Source organism: Oncorhynchus tshawytscha, linkage group LG08, assembly GCF_018296145.1.
Source record: "Oncorhynchus tshawytscha isolate Ot180627B linkage group LG08, Otsh_v2.0, whole genome shotgun sequence".
Lineage (NCBI taxonomy): Eukaryota > Metazoa > Chordata > Actinopteri > Salmoniformes > Salmonidae > Oncorhynchus > Oncorhynchus tshawytscha.
In genome coordinates, this window is record NC_056436.1 from 8,713,310 (window position 1) to 8,724,217 (window position 10,908).

Here is a 10,908-nt window from a genome sequence, read left to right on the forward strand (position 1 = left end):
GGGGAAATGCCAACCGATGTATGTTGCTAAATCAGATAGGATATATAAATATTGTGTAGGCTAGCCTATTTGAAATTGTTAACTTGAGAATAAAAAATATAGTTTACAAAAGGCAAATAATCAAGTGAAGCCTGGGTACTAGTTGAGCTACAGTCAGTCGTTTGATCCTGTGAAATGTCCTATCACTGTAGGCAGCGGATGTTAGTCCAAGCATATTTTTCCTCACCTGCATGGGCTTGTCTTTTCTTCCTTCAGCAAGACTTGTGGCATTTTAAGGATTTGCCCAAACAATATTTGACATTTAGAGTAACTGCCATGGGAGAAAAAAACCCACACAACAAACACAGAAAGTAAATGAATCATGACATATCTAATGTTGCCAAAACCACAATACTCACCACTATACTCACAACTATACTCACAACAATACTCACAACTGTACTCACAACTGTACTCACAACTATACTCATGTACTATACTCACAACTATACTCACAACAATGCTCATAACTATACTCACAGCTATACTCACAGCTATACTCACAACAACTCACAACTATACTCATATACTATACTCACAACTATACTCACAACTATACTCATGTACTATACTCATGTTCTGCAGATTTTAAAATGCGATTTTATTAAAATGTTCTCCGTTTATCACAGGCCTCCTCCCTCAGCTAAACTGGTCACATAAAATGAGGTGGAATGTCTAAAACAGTCTTGTATTTCTGAAACTATTATTATCTTTTTAAAAAAAAATTTATTACAATTTTAAATGAATCATCCTATGCTACTGTCCATGTTTGATAAGAACATATACAATAAATTGACTAAATAAATAACTAATGGTAATTTCCAGTTTTTCTTGAAAACAAAGGAGAGCCGCACACTCTTGGAGCTCAGATGCAAAAATGTAATGTCCAACGTTTCGACAGGCAAGCTGTCTTCATCCGGGTATAATCACAAACACTGCAGGGTGACTCGTTTATATAGTGTCAAAAGACACACACAGGTGTCTGTAATCATGGCCAAGAGTGGCCTAATATCATTGGTTAATTCTCAAATATTAAAATGGCATACTGTCACGCCCTGGTCGAAGTATTTTGTGTTTATCTTTATTTGTTTGGTCAGGCCAGGGTGTGGCATGGGTTTTTGTATGTGGTGTGTATGTATTGGGATTGTAGCTTAGTGGGGTGTTCTAGTTAAGTCTATGGCTGTCTGAAGTGGTTCTCAATCAGAGGCAGGTGTTTATCGTTGTCTCTGATTGGGAACCATATTTAGGCAGCCATATTCTTTGAGTTTGTCGTGGGTGATTGTCCTTAGTGTCTTTGGTCCTGTCTCTGTGTTAGTTTACGCAAGTATAGGCTGTTTCGGTTTTCGTTACGTTATTTGTTTTATAGTGTTTGTATTTAGATTCGTGTTACGTTTGTTGAATAAACCTGGATCGCAATCTACACGCTGCATTTTGGTCCGACTCTCCTTCACACCAAGAAAACCGTAACAGAATCACCCACCACCAACGGACCAAGCAGCGTGTCAACAGGCAGGAGCAGCCCAAAGAGGAGATGCGCTATAAGGATTTCTGGACATGGGAGGAAATCCTAAACGGAGAAGGACCCTGGGCTCAGCCTGGAGAATATCGCCGCCCCAAAGAACTGGAGGCGGCGAAAGCGGAGAGGCGCCGGTATGAGGAGGCAGCACGGCGACTCGGAAGGAAGCCTGAGAGTCAGCCCCAAAAATTTCTTGGGGGGGGCTCAGGGAGAGTGTGGCAGAGTCAGGAGTCAGACCTGAGCCAACTCTCCCTGTTTATCGTGAGGAGCCAAGGAGGAGACCAGAACCAGAGCCGGTGTTGGAGGTGAGCGAAACAGAGACTGTGAAGGAGTTAATGGGGAAATTGGAGGAGAGAGAAATGAGGGAGTTGCTGTGTTGGTGCTTTTTGCATGGAATTCGCCCGACGGAACGTGTCGGGGATTTGATGGCACCTGGGTTAGCGCTCCATCTCAAGATCTCCAGTACGCCTTCACGGTCTAGCCCATCCTGTGCCACCTCCACACTCCAGCCCTCCGGTAGCAGCTCCCCGCACCAGGCTTCCTGTGCGTGTTCTCGGTTCAGTACCACCAGTACCAGCACCACGCATCAGGCCTACAGTGCGCCTCGCCTCTCCAGCGCTGCCGGAGCCTTTCTCCTCTCCTGCGCTGCCGGAGTCTCCCGTCTGTTCAGCGCTGCCGGAGCCTTTCTCCTCTACAGCGCTGCTGGAGTCTCCCGCCTGTTCAGCGCAGCCAGAGCCTCTCTCCTCTCCTGCGCTGCCGGAGTCTCCCGCCTGTTCAGCGCAGCCAGAGCTGCCAGCCTGCATAGAGCAGCCAGAGCTGTCAGCCTGCATGGAGCAGCCAGAGCTGCCAGCCTGCATGGAGCAGCCAGAGCTGTCAGTCTGCATGGAGCAGCCAGAGCTGTCAGTCTGCAAGCTGCCAGCTGCACGGAGCTGTCAGTCTGCAAGGAGCTGTCAGTCTGCACGGAGCTGCCAGTCTGCACGGAGCTGCCAGTCTGCAAGGAGCTGCCAGTCTGCAAGGAGCTGCCAGTCTGCAAGGAGCTGCACGGAGCCGCCAGAGTTGCCAGTCTGTAAGAAGCCGCCAGAGCTGTCAGCCTACATGGAGCAGTCAGAGCCGCCAGTCAGCGTGGAGCAGCCAGAGCCACCAGTCAGCATGGAGCAGCCAGATCTTTCAGTCTGCCAGGATCCGCCAGTCGGCCAGACTCTTCCAGATCCGCCAGTCAGCCAGACTCTTCCAGATCCGCCAGTCAGCCAGACTCTTCCAGATCCGCCAGTCAGCCAGACTCTTCCAGATCCGCCAGTCAGCCAGACTCTTCAAGATCCGCCAGTCAGCCAGACTCTTCCAGATCCGCCAGTCAGCCAGACTCTTCCAGATCTGCCAGTCAGCCAAGACTCTTCCAGATCCGCCCAGTTCCAGATCTGCCAGGACCTTCCAGAACTGCCAGTCAGCCAGACTCCTTCCAGATCTGCCAGTCAACAAGACTCTTCCAGGATCCGCCAGTCGGCCAGGATCCGCCAGTCGGCCAGGATCTGCCAGATCCGCCAGTCAGCCAGGATCCGCCAGTCAGCCAGGATCTGCCAGTCAGCCAGGATCTGCCAGTCAGCCAGGATCTGCCGAAACCACCAGCCAGCCAGGATCTGGTAGATCCATCAACCTGCCTGAGCTTCCTCTCACTCCCGAGCTTCCTCTCACTCCCGAGCTTCCTCTCACTCCCGAGCTTCCTCTCACTCCCGAGCTTCCTCTCACTCCCGAGCTTCCTCTCACTCCCGAGCTTCCACTCACTCCCGAGCTTCCTCTCACTCCCGAGCTGCCCCTCAGTCCCGAGCTGCCCCTCAGTCCCGAGCTGCTCCTCAGTCCAGTGGGGTTCTGGGTGAGGACTACTAGGCCATGGTCGGCGGCGAGGGTGGACTATCCAAGGACGCGAGGAGAGGGGACTAAGACATTGATTGAGTGGGGTCCACGTCCCGCGCCGGAGCCGCCACCATGGACAGACGCCCACCCGGACCCTCCCTATTGTTTTGAGGTGCGTTCGGGAGTCCGCACCTTAGGGGGGTTCTGTCACGCCCTGGTCGAAGTATTTTGTGTTTATCTTTATTTATTTGGTCAGGCCAGGGTGTGGCATGGGTTTTTGTATGTGGTGTGTATGTATTGGGATTGTTGCTTAGTGGGGTGTTCTAGTTAAGTCTATGGCTGTCTGAAGTGGTTCTCAATCAGAGGCAGGTGTTTATCGTTGTCTCTGATTGGGAACCATATTTAGGCAGCCATATTCTTTGAGTTTGTCGTGGGTGATTGTCCTTAGTGTCTTTTGTCCTGTCTCCGTGTTAGTTTACGCAAGTATAGGCTGTTTCGGTTTTCGTTACGTTATTTGTTTTATAGTGTTTGTATTTAGATTCGTGTTACGTTTGTTGAATAAACATGGATCTCAATCTACACGCTGCATTTTGGTCCGACTCTCCTTCACACCTAGAAAACCGTAACACATACAAAGAACAGCATACAAAAAACAAAGGGATAGCATACGATCATAGGTTCATTTTAGACTGCTCAAGCTTACAAACAACTACAATGGCAAAAGTCACTAATCACAAGAATGGCTTCAGATCAACGTCTACCTGCATGGACGTGACATAGTACAGAGTATGTAATAACATACTGTACGTTTGTCAAAAGTCATTTCATAGAGAAATCAAGATGTCAGTCATCTTGTAAATCAGGTTAGGGTCTCCGAAAGGCCAGCTTTTTGTGGTGCAAAGTTGAGCCAGTTTTTCTTCTGTCCCTTATGCCACAGAAGATTTGCCCCTGTTCTCACACTTGCATGCTTGTCTTTGTTCATTTGAGGATGTAAGCTCTTGTTGAGTCACTGACAAGGCCATGGGGCAACTTGATTGACTGCATGGAGACTTGAATGTCAAACCTGTTAGTTCTTGTTCTTCTTCAAACCACTTTTACACTAACTATCAAATAACAACACAAGGTATACCAAGGAGAAGACTTGTTGTCTGTAGCACTCCTACAATAAGCTGTTGTCTGTAGCACTCCTACAATAAGCTGTTGTCTGTAGCACTCCTACAATAAGCTGTTGTCTGTAGCACTCCTACAATAAGCTGTTGTCTGTAGCACTCCTACAATAAGCTGTTGTCTGTAGCACTCCTACAATAAGCTGCTGTCTGTGTCTGTAGCACTCCTACAATAAGCTGTTGTCTGTAGCACTCCTACAATAAGCTGTTGTCTGTAGCACTCCTACAATAAGCTGTTGTCTGTAGCACTCCTACAATAAGCTGTTGTCTGTAGCACTCCTACAATAAGCTGTTGTCTGTAGCACTCCTACAATAAGCTGTTGTCTGTAATACTCCTACAATAAGCTGTTGTCTGTAGCACTCCTACAATAAGCTGTTGTCTGTAGCACTCCTACAATAAGCTGTTGTCTGTAGCACTCCTACAATAAGCTGTTGTCTGTAGCACTCCTACAATAAGCTGTTGTCTGTAGCACTCCTACAATAAGCTGTTGTCTGTAGCACTCCTACAATAAGCTTCCCTTGACTTTGACTACAGAGGTCTCAGAGTATATGACTTAAAATAAGCATTGAAAGAACATTGCCTGTGGTGGAATCATACATGCATTAAATGCAATTATCTAATTATCTGCCCCTTAGCACTTATTCTCCAAAGTGCCCTATTGGGTGGAGGTATAATTTCCCATAAAATATTTTTTGGGGGGTACATATGTTTTGCCATTGTTGTTCAGAACCCACTCCCCACAAGTCGTCGTGATGCCTCCCCCCCAGCTGTTCCACCTCTGGGCAGCCGAACAATCTAGACATAATTCATCAACTACTGCTTTAGACTGTCTACTATCTGTGAGGATAATCTTCATAGCTATGTTGCCATATCTTAGTGAGAATTGCTGAAAAAAAGAACTAGCCAATGTTTGCAATGAGAAAATAAATCACTATTTTGACTGCCTGTATGTCTTGTATGTGTTGGATACGCTTGCCTACATATACTGTTACATCGGACAACAAAGTTTGTTGAATCATGTCGATCATGTCTTTTGTGTAGGCTACAACATGAAACAATTACATGGAATAGCGCATGAGGCATGGAATGTATAGTTGGAACATGCCGGCCATATCTTTAGTGTACAACATTAAGTTTCCCCCTCCATGTCACTGAGGGTGAACATGACGTTTCCCCCTCCATGTCACTGAGGGTGAACATGACGTTTCCCCCTCCATGTCACTGAGGGTGAACATGAAGTTTCCCCCTCCATGTCACTGAGGGTGAACATGAAGTTTCAGAACCCCTCCATGTCACTGAGGGTGAACATGAAGTTTCCCCCTCCATGTCACTGAGGGTGAACATGAATAATTTCCCCCTCCATGTCACTGAGGGTGAACATGAAGTTTCCCCCTCCATGTCACTGAGGGTGAACATGAAGTTTCCCCCTCCATGTCACTAAACATGAAGTTTCCCCCTCCATGTCACTGAGGGTGAACATGACGTTTCCACCTCCATGTCACTGAGGGTGAACATGAAGTTTCCCCCTCCATGTCACTAAACATGAAGTTTCCCCCTCCATGTCACTGAGGGTGAACATGACGTTTCCCCCTCCATGTCACTGAGGGTGAACATGACGTTTCCCCCTCCATGTCACTGAGGGTGAACATGACGTTTCCACCTCCATGTCACTGAGGGTGAACATGACGTTTCCCCCTCCATGTCACTGAGGGTGAACATGAATTTCCCCCTCCATGTCACTGAGGGTGAACATGAAGTTTCCCCCTCCATGTCACTGAGGGTGAACATGAAGTTTCCCCCTCCATGTCACTAAACATGAAGTTTCCCCCTCCATGTCACTGAGGGTGAACATGAAGTTTCCCCCTCCATGTCACTAAGGGTGAACATGAAGTTTCCCCTCCATGTCACTGAGGGTGAACATGAAGTTTCCCCCCTTCATGTCACTAAGGGTGAAGTGGCAGCTGAGTGGGAGCAATGAGCAGAAGCTACACAGTGAAACACTCTTTTCACGCCACTCCGATGCCGAAGTGACTTTTTCTTAGCGGATTAGGAGAATTTACGCACCAGGTTAGGAGCATTATTAACATAGCAGGTTAGAAGACTGGGGTTAAGGTTAGGAAAAGGGTTAGGGAAAATACTCTCCTAACCTGTTACAAAAATCACTTCATATCAAAGTGAAGAGTGTGTCCCAAGCTACGTAGGCAGCAGTAGGCAGCATCTATGTAAAAAATTATCCTGCACACGCAGAGTAAATTCCATATCAACAGCCACGGGCAAATTGGGTTCTGGATAAATGTCATAAATGTTTTTCCTGTGAATGATGGCCTGTGGCTGTGTCCCAATTATCTCTCCCAAAGTCAACAGCTACACTCATCTTCTGCACATCTATCACTCCAGTTTTTAATTGCTATAATGCAATTATTTCGCCACTGTGGCCTATTTATTGCCTCACCTCCCTTATCCTACCTGATTTGCACACACTGTATATAGACCTTTTCTATCGTGTTATTGACTGCATGTTTGTTTATTCCTTGTGTAACTCTGTGTTGTTGTTTGTGTCGCACTGCTTTGTATAACCATGGTCAGGTCGCAGTTGTAAATGAGAACTTGCTCTCAATGTCACACCCTGGCCACAGAGAGGCTTTTATTCTCTATTTTGGTTAGGCCAGGGTGTGACTAGGGTGGGCATTCTAGTTTCTTTATTTCTATGTTTTCTATTTCTTTGTTTTTGGTGTGGTTCCCAATCAGAGGCAGCTGTCTATCATTGTCTCTGATTCTGATTTTTCCCACCTGTGTTTTGTGGGTAGTTATTTTCTGTTTAGTATCTGTTACCTGACAGAACTGTTCGCTTTTGTTTATTTACTTTGTTTCAGTGTTCCTTTGATCAATAAAATCATGAACACTTTCCACGACAGGCTTTACACTCAACTAGCCTATCTGGTTAAATAAAGGTGAAATAAAATAAAATAAATAAATAAAAAGTGTGGCCTTGCCCAATTCCCTTCACTAATTAGAAAGAAAAGTATAAGAAATATAGTGGAAACTCACTCTCGCCTATACCTCAACCAATCTAATCCTTTTCACTGCGTGAAATGGCCTGTTTCCGAGTGTGTACATGTAAATCAGAATATCTTTACTGACAAGAAGTAGAAGCTAAATATTGAGAAGTCAGAATAAAAACAGTCTTGATTAGTCAACTCTGGAAGGTCATGGATCTTTACACATGCTAATAGCCCCTAACACCTTGTCTAATTTTTAGACAAGGTGTTAGGCTTTACCTAGCAAAGACTTATAGATGACCTAGAGCCAGTGGGTTTGGCAACGAATATGTAGTGAGGGCCAGCCAACGAGGGCATACAGGTCGCAGTGGTGGGATCCAACGAGAGCATACAGGTCGCAGTGGTGGGTAGAGTATGGGTCTTTGGTGACAAAACGGATGGCACTGTGATAGACTGCATCCAATTTGCTGAGTAGAGTGTTGGAGGCTTTTTTTGTAAATGACATCGCCAAAGTCGAGGATCGGTAGGATCAGTCAGTTTTACGAGGGTATGTTTGGCAGCATGAGTGAAGGATGCTTTGTTGCGAAATAGGAAGCCGATTCTAGATTTAATTTTGGATTGGAGATGCTTAATGTGAGTCTGGAAAGAATTCAATCTACTCCAAATATGTCTTTCATTCATTTTAAAACGTCTTAAGAAGAATGACAGACTATGAAGTATATATTCACACAATCCTCAATTAAAGATTCAATATCAAATCAAACTTCAATTCAAACTTTATTTGAAGTTCATTTAAAATATCAAAAACAAATCAAATTGTATTTGTCACATCTGCCGAATACCTTTTCCTGTTTGAATTGTAAATGATTTGTAGAAGACTTAACCAGGTGTAGCATTTGGCCCACCTAGTGCCTTAATGTTTGATGTTTCACCTTATCGTGAAATGCATACTTACAAGCCCTTAAACAGCAATGCAGTTTTAAGAAAATAGAGTTAAGAAAATGTTTACAAAATAATGTAATTTTTTTTTTTAAATAACACAATAAAATAACAATAATGAGGCTATATGTGTGGGGGTACAGGTTAGTCGAGGTAATTTGTTCATGTAGGTAGGGGTAAAATGACTATGCATAGATAACAAAATGTGAGTAGCAGCAGTGTAAAAACAAATTGTGAGGGGGGTCTATGCAAATAGTCCTGGTGGCCATTTGATGAATTGTTCAGCAGTCTTATGGCTTGGGGGGTGGAAGTTGTTAAGGAGCATTTTGTACCTAGACTTGGCTCTCCAGTACAGAGAACAGTCTATGACTTGGGTGAATGGAGTTTTTGAGGCCTTCCTCTAACACCACCTAGTACAGAGTAAGTGATGCAAGAATAAGGAAACAAAATGGATGGAAATCATGTAAGCAGTAAAATTAGATTTAAAAAAAACAGATTAAAAAATACCTCATGGAACAATGGGAACTGTGAAGCAACACAAACATTGACACACACACACACACACACACACACACACACACACACACACACACACACACACACACACACACACACACACACACACACACACACACACACACATATATACAATAACATTCGCACTACACATACACATGGATTTAGTACTGTAGATATGTGGTAGTGGTGGAGTAGGGGCCTGAGGGCACACAGTGTGTTGTAGATATGTGGTAGTGGTGGAGTAGGGGCCTGAGGGCACACAGTGTGTTGTAGATATGTGGTAGTGGTGGTGTAGGGGCCTGAGGGCACACAGTGTGTTGTAGATATGTGGTAGTGGTGGTGTAGGGGCCTGAGGGCACACAGTGTGTTGTAGATATGTGGTAGTGGTGGAGTAGGGGCCTGAGGGCACACAGTGTGTTGTAGATATGTGGTAGTGGTGGTGTAGGGGCCTGAGGGCACACAGTGTGTTGTAGATATGTGGTAGTGGTGGGGTAGGGGCCTGAGGGCACACAGTGTGTTGTAGATATGTGGTAGTGGTGGAGTAGGGGCCTGAGGGCACACAGTGTGTTGTAGATATGTGGTAGTGGTGGAGTAGGGGCCTGAGGGCACACAGTGTGTTGTAGATATGTGGTAGTGGTGGAGTAGGGGCCTGAGGGCACACAGTGTGTTGTAGATATGTGGTAGTGGTGGAGTAGGGGCCTGAGGGCACACAGTGTGTTGTAGATATGTGGTAGTGGTGGAGTAGGGGCCTGAGGGCACACAGTGTGTTGTAGATATGTGGTAGTGGTGGAGTAGGGGCCTGAGGGCACACAGTGTGTTGTAGATATGTGGTAGTGGTGGTGTAGGGGCCTGAGGGCACACAGTGTGTTGTAGATATGTGGTAGTGGTGGAGTAGGGGCCTGAGGGCACACAGTGTGTTGTAGATATGTGGTAGTGGTGGAGTAGGGACCTGAGGGCACACAGTGTGTTGTAGATATGTGGTAGTGGTGGTGTAGGGGCCTGAGGGCACACAGTGTGTTGTAGATAATTGGTAGTGGTGGTGTAGGGGCCTAAGGACACACAGTGTGTTGTAGATAATTGGTAGTGGTGGTGTAGGGGCCTGAGGGCACACAGTGTGTTGTAGATAATTGGTAGTGGTGGTGTAGGGGCCTGAGGGCACACAGTGTGTTGTAGATAATTGGTAGTGGTGGTGTAGGGGCCTGAGGGCACACAGTGTGTTGTAGATACGTGGTAGTGGTGGAGTAGAGGCCTGAGGGCACACAGTGTGTTGTAGATACGTGGTAGTGGTGGTAGGGGCCTGAGGGCACACAGTGTGTTGTAGATATGTGGTAGTGGTGGGTAGGGGCCTGAGGGCACACAGTGTGTTGTAGATATGTGGTAGTGGTGGAGTAGGGGCCTGAGGGCACACAGTGTGTTGTAGATATGTGGTAGTGGTGGACTAGGGGCCTGAGGGCACACAGTGTGTTGTAGATATGAGGTAGTGGTGGAGGAGGGGCCTGAGGGCACACAGTGTACTGTAGATATGAGGTAGTGGTGGAGTAGGGGCCTGAGGGCACACAGTGTACTGTAGATATGTGGTAGTGGTGGAGTAGGGGCCTGAGGGCACACAGTGTGTTGTAGATATGTGGTAGTGGTGGAGTAGGGACCTGAGGGCACACAGTGTGTTGTAGATATGTGGTAGTGGTGGAGTAGGGGCCTGAGGGCACACAGTGTACTGTAGATATGTGGTAGTGGTGGAGTAGGGACCTGAGGGCACACAGTGTACTGTAGATATGTGGTAGTGGTGGAGTAGGGGCCTGAGGGCACACAGTGTACTGTAGATATGTGGTAGTGGTGGAGTAGGGACCTGAGGGCACACAGTGTGTTGTAGATATGTGGTAG